This window comes from Carassius carassius, chromosome 29 (assembly GCF_963082965.1).
Source record: "Carassius carassius chromosome 29, fCarCar2.1, whole genome shotgun sequence".
In the NCBI taxonomy this organism is placed as follows: Eukaryota; Metazoa; Chordata; class Actinopteri; order Cypriniformes; family Cyprinidae; genus Carassius; species Carassius carassius.
In genome coordinates this window covers 7,232,745-7,244,361 of record NC_081783.1, presented here as the reverse complement: position 1 = coordinate 7,244,361, position 11,617 = coordinate 7,232,745, and the positions used below count along the sequence as shown (strand labels likewise).

The 11,617-nt window shown below is 37.5% G+C and overlaps 1 protein-coding gene across 4 annotated transcripts in view; it reads left to right on the top strand.

Moving 5' to 3' along the window:
* Positions 1 to 11,617, top strand: part of fgf13a (fibroblast growth factor 13a) — a 131,207-nt gene that overhangs the window by 100,778 nt on the left and 18,812 nt on the right. The gene's annotated exons all lie outside the window — the stretch shown is intronic.

Here is an 11,617-nt window from a genome sequence, read left to right as displayed (position 1 = left end):
TAAACTTACTTACTTACTATTAATAAGCAGTAATTAGGAGTTTACTGAGGCAAAAGTCATAGTTGTTAGTTAGTTAATAGTGAAAAGTGGATCATAAAATAATGTGTGAACTGAAATATTATTATAATTTAAATAACCTGTTTTCTATTTTAGTATATTTTAAAATGTAATTTTTTCCTGTGATGCAAAGCTGAATAGCCATTTCTCCTGTCTTCAGTGTCACGTGATCCTTCAGAAATCATTATAATATGCTGAGCTGTTCAAGAAACATTTCTTATTGTTTTTAATGTTGAAATCAGTTTTGCTGCTTAATATTTCATAAACGTTTGATCAGTTGAACCCATCTTTTCAAAAGAAATTTATTAATTTTATAAAAAAAAAAACAGTAGTGTATAACCTCACTAATTTTGGAATTGTAAAATATTGGATGATGAGGTTCGGATGTGTAGTAGCTGCATGTGTGTCTTTTTTTGGGGGGGGGAGGGTCAAATTAAATGTAATTCAAATTTTATCATAAAAATTGCTTTTTTTCTGAAAGGAACAAGATCCCTTTCCAAATTAGTTGACTAGTCATTCAAACAGCACACTAACTAGTTCATTTTGGAAATCAATATTTTTGTACATACCTAGTCCAGGAGCAGTGTTTTTCCAGCAGCTTGCTCATCCATGCTACAAACCTGTTACCATCCAATCTGTCCTGCGTAATGCTGTTTTCAGGACGCTTTGGGCTGAACTCGCTCACAGCAGGCGGGAGAAAGACAAACAAGGCAGCAGAAAAGAGACTCGCACATGCAATCTGACAAAAGCATGTAATCTGATCATAACGTTAGGTGTGATACAGCTGTAACATATCCAGCAGGAGCCTTTGGGGATGATAGAGAAGCACACACACACACACACACACACACATAACAGCTACCGCACATCCCGTCCTCAAGCACACTATAACTCACGGCGGTTCTCTGTTCCCAGTCAGGGACTTTAATGATGTGTGCTTCAGCATCTGAAATGAGAACATATGTGCTAGAGTGCTCATTAAATTAAAGTTCTGTTCTCAACAACAGTAACGTTGGGTCACCGTGTGGCATCCTGGTTGATGACAGCAGAAGGACATAGGCTATTTTTAGCACTTCTCTGAGTGACAGCACAGCAAGGTTCTGTAGGTGTTAATATTTTATTCAGACTGTAACCATTAGCCTGGAGAGTGTTAATACACATAGGTCTTTGAACATTCCTCTCCATTTGCTCCCTGTATTAATTTCCATATTAAAAGCTTTTCCTGCAGTTGCGTTCTTTTGTAAATGTCCAACATCCAATATACAATTTTGAGAAATGTTCAGTAATATGGACATGAGAGGCGATTTTAGGTGAATGAAAGCAGAATGTGCTGATGTTATTGAGTATACTGTAGCTCTGTGAAGTAATCCAGCGCTTACACAGTGGTGGAGAGCTTTCAGCTGGCATAAGTGGTTGGTGATTATGGATGAAGGATACTGAGTGTGTGGCATTACAGTAATCTAAACAGTATTATAAGGTATTTTAATGATTTAGTGTGCTGTAATTCTGAAGTCTCTCTGTGTTCTTGTAATGTGTGTGTGTGTGTGTGTGTGTGTGTGTGTGTGTGTGTGTGTGTGTGTGTGTGTGTGTGTGTGTGTGCGCGCGGGGTTTTTATCCCCCTCACTGGCTCTTTATGTCTGCTGCTATGCAGCCACACAGCCAGCCAATCACACACCATTGATGTTGGGAAATCCCCAATCAATGGAGAGTAGGTACTGTAATGAGTGACGTGTGAGAGGTACGTCTAAATTAGAATTAATATGATGATTCAAATTAGTGTTTCAGTACATTTTGGGGTGTATAGGGAAAATTTGATGCATAATGTCTCTTGATATTTATGGGTTAGCTCTGTAATTTGCTTCATCTATAAGTCAAATAAAAAAACAAATATTGCATGAAGTAAAATAAAAACTATGTAAGAGACATATTTTTCTTAAGTTTAAGGATAAAAGTAATTGTAATTTATACAAGCAAAGCAATAAATGTTCAAAAACAGCATTATTTAAAAATGACAAATTGGATTTCCATCATCATTTTGACCAATAATGCAACTTAATCATTTAATCATTGTTTTGAATCTATTCATTAATATGGAAAATTTGGGCTGATTCATGAAAGTGAATTGAACTTGATCATCCAGTGGTGTCTGTGTGCCCCTCAATAAATAAAGAACCAATTATTTATTAGACAAACACAGTGTGTACATATACAAGCAGCCATAGTTATTACATGTGAAGCTAAAATGCATTGAAAATGGCCACATTGACTATCCAAGGCCGTGCCAATATAATAAGTGTGGTCAAATAATAAATAAACCAATGGCAAATGGAATAGTGAATGATGTTCAGTTAATTTGGTCTACTACAACCCAAATCAACTATAACATGTCAGCAGTATCCTACAATTCAGCACTTTTACTACAACACAGTCAATCAGCAGTACAGAATTAAGTCATGCTGACTCACCAGTGCAGTTCACGTTAAAGAAAAGAACCTTGTACAATAACCTTTTTTTCCCTCTTTTGAGATCTGGCAGTCCATGAATGAATTCTTTTTCCACTTGAAAGCATAGCGAGGGCGTTTAACCTCAGCTGACCCATTGCATGTTGTTGTAAAGTTTTAACTCTTTCCAAAGGTTATCTCATGTGGAACTCTCTAACCAGTTTAACATGCACAAGAATATTACAACTTGAATCTGAATTTTTATTCTGTCAGTGAGCACTCAGAGAACCCTAGAAACTGCATATCAACATGCTAAAAAAATTGTGTGTTTTTGCAATCTGTGTGTTTGTGATCAGAAGGTAGAAAATAATATATAGAAAAAGAATGCATGCATGAGTGTGTCTGTATGTCTGCATGTAAATGTATTCATCCATCAGCATGACAGTGAGTGGGAGAGAGGAAATCAATTAAACATGTTCTGTTCTCTGCACCCTTTTTATATTTAATAAACCAAACCACTTGATTCGATGCTAAGCTTTGATTATTGGTAATACCTGCTGTTTGATCAGTGAACACATCAAATATGTAAAAACAACCATGCAAATATAAATGGTTTAATCATAACATATTTCAAATGAACAGTTGATCAGATGACATTCAGTGCACACTGGCGACGTGCGGGTTGTCCTGTGAGCTGCTCTGCAGGCGCATTTGAAGTCGAAAATCAGTTTAGTGTTGGGTCATTAAGAGCAGGCAGAGACAGGCACAACACTATTAGAAGTCCACACACAGACTACAGAGAGAGCACAGACACTAGTCTGCTGTAGTGGTCATAAGCAACACTCTGCAAGGTGACAATTCTGACCTTATAGAACACTTTCTACAAATACAGTAGACTTCGAAGTCCCATGCCTTTTCTTTAAAGCAGATAAGACAGAAATCATCTGGCCTAGTGGTTAGAGAGTTTGACCCCTAACCCTAGGGTTGTGGGTTCGAATCCCGGGCTGGCAATGACACGACTTAGGTGCCCTTGAGCAAGGTATTGAACCCCCAACTACTCCCCGGGTGCCGCAGCATAAATGGCTGCCCACTGCTCCGGGTGTGTGTTCACAGTGGCTGCGTTTACATGCAGCCAATAACCCGTTAAAAACCAGGATATTAGCAATAACCCGGTCGCGCACGGCCATGTAAACACCGGCAAAAACCCGGATATGCTCATATCCCGGTTTTTAAAAACCGGGATATTATACCTGGGGTACCCCTTTTCTAACCCGAATATTTGGTCTTGTAAACGCATTTCGGCATATCCCCATCAAAATGTGTGTTCTGCGCATGTTCATTCGCAAGGAATCTTGGTCTTTTGAGTAGAGACGGCGCATAAAAAAACCCCGCGTGCAGTATAGAGGCACAGTAGTGTCAAGTGCTGCTGGTGGATCAGTACCAGCGCCAAAGCGCAAACAAAGACTATCGCTATCTGCCCCAAACTATTCATTATCCGCCTGCTGCTGCTGTTGTTGTTGTTGTCTTTGGATACAGGAAGAAGAATCGGAAATGACGCATATTGCGTCTTGTTGTCCTTACGTCCAGACGCTAACCGTGCGTCGCCGTTTACATCGGGATTGGCGACTGATTACACATTCATGCATACAGGAGTAACTCTCTCTGCTCACGCATGTAAACGGGTTATCCCGAATGTTTCAGAAACTCGAATAGTGACCTTAACCCGAATTTTAACTGCATGTAAACGTAGTCAGTGTGTGCACTTTGGATGGGTTAAATGCAGAGCACGAATTCTGAGTATGGGTCACCATACTTGGCTGAATGTCATGTCACTTATATATATATATATATATATATATAATTTTTAATAAGTATGTGTGTTCCCTGGGAATTGAACTCACAACCTTTTGTGCCACTAACACAATGCTCTACCACTGAGCCACTGGAACACAGTCAAATGCTGATTAAATCAAATCAAATCCTGTCCTACATTATTTTCTTTTTCAGTATCCTGTTTCACTTTGAAATATGTCACATTACAGAAGTAAAATATGTTGTGAACAGCAGTTCACATTAACTTGACAAAAAGCTGAAAAAGGAAAACCGTAGTCCTGTGGTATTCTTCTCTGTAAAGTAAGTGGCATCAGCAGTACGACTATCTCGTTTGAGACATCTTGAGCTTCAATGATAATTCAATTATTCAGATGGGTGGTTGAGGCAGAGGGAAGAATGAGGTACAGGTGGAGAGACCTGGTTACCAGGCGTCTGTACTGCACTGAGCAGGAAGAACAGCCTCTGACTGGAATAGATTCTGTCAGCTTTCCCATTTACTTCTTTTCCATAAATGGGATTGGAGTTAGAAAAGGGAGAGCGGGTAAAGTAATGAGACAGATCGAGAGGGGGAATGGGGGGAGGTATACTTTACAGAAGCTAAAAAAGAAAGAATCTTAGAGAAAAATGATTAGAAAAAGATGATGGGACAGGGGAAAATAAATGTTAGTTTAAAAGGTTAGTTTTTGAAAAAGATATTGAAAGACAGAGGGAGCATTGGATGGATCGATAGAAAGAAAAGCAATAAGGGAAAAATAGGATGGAAAAGAAAATATCAGATGGAGGGAGAGAGCTGAGCGAATGGCAGAAGGCAGAGCACTTAGACATATATGAAGACCAAGGAGAAACGCTATCTGTTTCTAGCGCACACACAACATCTCATCGTGCTTTTCCATATGGGAGGGGGAAAGCCTTTTGGGAGAAGGGAGGGAGGGGCAATGCGGGATTTCCCCTGTCAGAGGAAAAGATATTAGATACGAATCAGTGAACTGGCAACAGCATGACTGCAGCTCCTGATATAATTACACTTGGAGATAGAATCAGCTCGAACACAAAGCACTACAACACCTCAATATCTGCTCTCTTTTACTCCGCTGTTAGGAGGGTAGATTATTTATGTGGTTAGGGACAGTACAGAGGAACATCCAGAGCCCACGTCAAGTCATATGCCAAAATTAATACTTGTCACTGTCTAATGCAAATAAAAATTGGCTTTGAAAAATGAGAATTTGATACTTCCGTTAATGGATTGTTATTATGAACTACAACATAAAAACATAATTTAAACTAAATTTAAATGAAATAAATAATTCACTAAAATTAATTTATTGTCAACACACTGAAATCAAAGTTTTTATCCTGTTTCACTGAAAACTGAAAATAACATTTTGGTAATTAAATTACATGCAGAAACATGAATGGAATCGCGGAATCCAGTCATAAAATCAGAACTTAAAGTATTAGGCAGAATGTCACCGAATTTGTCAAATTTTGGATGGGTACTTCAAAAGTACCCTTCACATTGACTTTCAAAATACAACTTAAATATGAATTATGCATCATACAGAGAGTGTGAATGAATGGTGCAGATGCACAGTTTCATTTACTATGTACGTACTGAAGTGTGCATGACACTCGCAGTGTTTTCAGCCTTTGCCACCTCAATATACGAGTAGATGAACACATAAAAATAATCTCTTGAACTGCCCTGAGAGTCACTTCATGAACATTTTACTGTTTCTTTTGAGTAAAACTATTGTCATATATAAAAAACAGAAATCTAAAGGTCTTCACAATAACTTGTCAAAATAAAAGTTGGGTTTATGTTGATGAAACCATGACAGAAAAATTACTTAATGTAATGATAGTACTTCTACTAAAAATACAATTATTATTAAAACATTCTTTTTAAAGGAATATTTACCAGAAATTATTTAGCAGAACAAATGTAAATACACAATACAGTATTTATGATAAAATTAAATAATTAATTTTTTGTTAAACTTTTAATAAATTGCTGCTTAATATTGTAAGTTTCTGATTTCAATTAATTAGATGTGCTTTTTGATTAATACAATTTTACTCAACCATCAAAACAGTCTAGAAAAATGTAAATGGAAAAAAACTGCATCCAGAAAAATGAAAACAGAAAAAAAGGAATAAACTGATTTAATTGGTCCCTAGTAGCGTTCTTCAGTCAATAATCCACCTCTCAAACTGTTTCAGTCAATTATTTTAGCCTTCCAAAACTGACTCAGCCGAAAATTCCATTTATTTTATTTTACCTTTTTGGTCGAATATTTTCAGTTTCCAAAATTTTCGGTGTACCACTAAATGAAAGTGTTTTTTCCCATGTGGTGACAGATGGAATATTAATTCTATTAAGCCACCGAAGCAACAATAAATAAACAGGTGGATACTATAGAGCTAAATGAGAGATTAATGTATCTCGCCCCTTTAGAGTGCACATTATCTGACTTTTCTTTGTTTCACTCCTCATTCTCAGCACTGCTGCAAGTATATGTGTGGTAATTCGATAAAACTGCCTCCTTCCTCTGTTCTCCACAAGACATCAACGGGTTCCCAGAAATATCTGCTGTTTCTATGTATATAGCTGTTCTCCAGCATTTTTTCAGTGATGCCACTGCTTGCTGCAATTTTCATCAGTGTTGGTGATAAAATGGCATGGACAATTAGGAAAATGTGTTTGCCGTTTCATCACAGTGCACCTCTCCTCTAACATACTCCATCTGGAAGCCGTGATACAGTATGTGGTGATGCCTCTTCTCCTTCTCTGTGTGCATGGAGGTACAAGAAAATTTGCACTGTGCATGATATGGTGGTACTTTCTTGTCTAAACCAGTGATGTTAATAGTTTTTATCTCTATTTAGAGAAAGAGTACTGTATCATGTTGTTTACACCCACATCACAAATGTTTGGACCTAGTATACCACAATTGCAGGCAAAATAGAGGCTTTGTCTCTGAAATCGAACTGGACCTTGGTTATTTAATCAGTACTGTTATGCACTTGTGGTAATGCATTGTGCCTCTTTGTTGATGCTGAATGGCCTTAGTTTCAAGGTTCTGACAAACCATAGGAAATAACAGATTTATCTTAAAAAGCAGAGGAGGAAGATTGTGTTGAATTTCAGCATTAATAGATTAATGTGATTTATTACTCTTTAAGTCAGTTGTGTCAGTTAATTGTTCCATGACCAATCCTTAAAGAGGAGGTCACCAATAAGTGAACCACAGTACAGATGCAAGCCTAAGATCGGTTTTACTCAGAACACAAATCATTTTTCATACATTAGCATAATTATAAACAGTGTTTTTCTTTCTCCACATGGATAAGGTAAGATATATTATTAACACATGAAATTAGACACCAGTTACAATAGTCTGATGCTTTATTCTTTTTACTGGAAATGAGAATATTATTTTTTTGTTAATTTTTATAAAAATTACATTTGGCATATACTTTTGGTTTGTGTATGTTTGTTTGTTTTAAGTTTCTTTGAAACAATTAATAAATGTGCTATTCAAATACACTTACATTCAGTTCGGGGTTTGCAAGTTTTTTTATTATTATAAAAAATACTTTTTTTCAACAAATATACATTAATTTGATGAAAAGTGATAGTAAAGATATTTTACACGATTTCTTTTTCAAATAAACACTCAAAAATTGTTGACCAGAGTGTCCTGAAAAAAAAGTTTCCACAAAAACATTAAAAGTAATAATGATTTAAATAAAAAAACATTTTCTGAAAGATCAAGGTGAAACTGAAGCTTGGAAAAATGATTGCTGAAAATTCAGCTTTGCGTGATAGGAATAAATTACATTTTAAATATATTAAAATAGAACATTTTAAACTGTTGTAATATTTTGCAATAATATTTATTTACATGCTTTTTGATCAATTAAACCCAGCCTTAGTGTCCATAATCTTTTTCATCCTGTAAACTGAATTAAACTGATTTGTTGTTAATTCTATATAATCTGTAGTCTTGACTGTTTTGTCTTTGTAGGGTTTGAAAGGTATTTTGGCAGACCACTTGAACATTTAAAATGAAATTGGTCAAAGCTCCCATTTCATAGCCATATACCATACTGACTATTTTACAACCTCTATTTGTTCAAACCTTTGCTGTGAATGTCATTTAGAGAGGCATCTAGAAGCATTATGTTTTTGTGTTTTATGGATTCGGTGGTTAGCATGTGCCAATTAGAGTCATCCCCGTTTCCTGCCCTCATCCTCTCAACATTTCACTCTTGTTTTTGTTTATTATGATAATTATGATTAATTATTCCTGATAACATTGGATGCAATCCAGTCATTATTGAGAGCCACTCTACATAATGTTTTTGTGCTCCATTCAGTCGTAGCTAATTATTATGACCTTCAGCTGTATATGAGGCACAAAATATAGCAGTAATATATTTTAACTGAGATACAGGGTTTCTGTGAAGGAGCATTTGTTCTGACTGGAAGCATGGATGAGATGAGATGAGATGAGATGAGATGAGATGAGATGAGATGAGCTGATAGCTGACCAAATATAGATCTAACATCTTGATGATGTTTATCTCAGACGAAGTATTGATCCCAGATCCGTCCCTGCGTGTCTACTCATGGGATCTCCCACGTAATCAAACTTTCTCATCAGACTGACCGCAGCCCCTCAGAGTGCAAATCCTTTTAACGTCCACACTTCACCACCCATTTCTGTTTTCGGGATGTTTACGGGATGTAGCTCAGAGCTGAGTCGACAGCCTGTCCCAGAGGAGGTGCGATGTCACAGCTGGTCTGTGACATCAGGAGTGTTCCTGTCAGCGTGTGTGGGAGCTCAATGTCTTTGTGAGTCACCCAGAGCAGAAGGACGACTCCAGCCTGTACGTTGAACATTGGAGCATCCTGTGATGAGAGTGAGAGTTCAGGACTTTTATGGATACATGATGAAGGGACATTCTCAGCATTGCTGCTATAATAGCTGTACTGTATATCTATGTTTGTTACAAATTCCCTTTAAGGCAGTCAGAGCACCCTGTGGTTGTCTTGGTAACACACTTGAGCAGCTTTTTGCTAAGCCCATAATGTACACATGTACAATATTGTTTAAAAGTTTGGGGTCAATAGGATACAGCATATGTATATATACAGGTCCTTCTCAAAAAATTAGCATATTGTGATAAAGTTCATTTATTTTCCATAATGTAATGATAAAAATTAAACTTTCATATATTTTAGATTCATTGCACACCAACTGAAATATTTCAGGTCTTTTATTGTTTCAATACTGATGATTTTGGCATACAGCTCATGAAAACCCAAAATACCTGTCTCAAAAAATTAGCATATTTCATCCGACCAATAAAAGAAAAGTGTTTTTAATACAAAAAAAGTCAACCTTCAAATAATTATGTTCAGTCATGCACTCAACACTTGGTCGGGAATCCTTTTGCAGAAATGACTGCTTCAATGCGGCGTGGCATGGAGGCAATCAGCCTGTGGCACTGCTGAGGTGTTATGGAGGCCCAGGATGCTTCGATAGCGGCCTTAAGCTCATCCAGAGTGTTGGGTCTTGCGTCTCTCAACTTTCTCTTCACAATATCCCACAGATTCTCTATGGGGTTCAGGTCAGGAGAGTTGGCAGGCCAATTGAGCACAGTAATGCCATGGTCAGTAAACCATTTACCAGTGGTTTTGGCACTGTGAGCAGGTGCCAGGTCGTGCTGAAAAATGAAATCTTCATCTCCATAAAGCTTTTCAGCAGATGGAAGAATGAAGTGCTCCAAAATCTCCTGATAGCTAGCTGCATTGACCCTGCCCTTGATAAAACACAGTGGACCAACACCAGCAGCTGACATGGCACCCTAGACCATCACTGACTGTGGGTACTTGACACTGGACTTCAGGCATTTTGGCATTTCCTTCTCCCCAGTCTTCCTCCAGACTCTGGCACCTTGATTTCCGAATGACATGCAAAATTTGTCCAAAAGTCCAGTGCTGCTTCTCTGTAGCCCAGGTCAGGCGCTTCTGCCGCTGTTTCTGGTTCAAAATTGGCTTGACCTGGGGAATGCGGCACCTGTAGCCCATTTCCTGCACATGCCTTTGCACGGTGGCTCTGGATGTTTCTACTCCAGACTCAGGCCACTGCTTCCACAGGTCCCCCAAGGTCTGGAATCGGTCCTTCTCCACAATCTTCCTCAGGGTCCCGTCACCTCTTCTCGTTGTGCAGCGTTTTTTGCCACACTTTTTCCTTCCCACAGACTTCCCACTGAGGTGCCTTGATACAGCACTCTGGGAACAGCCTATTTGTTCAGAAATTTCTTTCTGTGTCTTACCCTCTCGCTTGAGGGTGTCAATGATGGCCTTCTGGACAGCAGTCAGGTCGGCAGTCTTACCCATGATTGCAGTTTTGAGTAATGAATCAGGCTGGGAGTTTTTAAAAGCCTCAGGAATCTTTTGCAGGTGTTTAGAGTTAATTGGTTGATTCAGATGATTAGGTTAATAGCTTGTTTAGAGAACCTTTTCATGATATGCTAATTTTTTTAGATAGGAATTTTGGGTTTTCATGAGCTGTATGCCAAAATCATCAGTATTAAAACAATAAAAGACCTGAAATATTTCAGTTGGTGTGCAATGAATCTAAAATATATGAAAGTTAAATTTTTATCATAACATTATGGAAAATAATGAACTTTATCACAATATGCTAATTTTTTGAGAAGGACCTGTATGTATGTATATATATATATATATATATATATATATATATATATATATATATATATATATATATATATATATATATATATATAATTTTATTATATATATATTTAAATTAATAAATACTTTTATTCAGCAGGATTCATACCTTTATAATAATAATAATAATGATATATATATATATATATATATATATATATATATATTATATAATTATATATATATTAGGGGTGTAACGTGTATTCGTACTGGACCGTTTCGGTACAGGGCTTTCGGTACGGTGCACGTGTGTACCGAATGACCGAATGCCATATTTTGTGCACGGAACATAGGTACATTTTCGTGTTTCCAAACGAACATATTAAGTGGTGGAAGTCTCCGCGTTCAGCGCTAATCCTACCCTGCAGCTGATCCTAAGGCCGGTGACACACTGGCTGCGTGGCGTGAGCGTGGCGTTTCTGCTGCGTTTCTGCTGCGTGTCAGTTGCGTGACGGCTGCTTCGCATTTTCTGTGTCTTTACACACCAAAATCGTGCCTGGCGCGGTGATGGCAC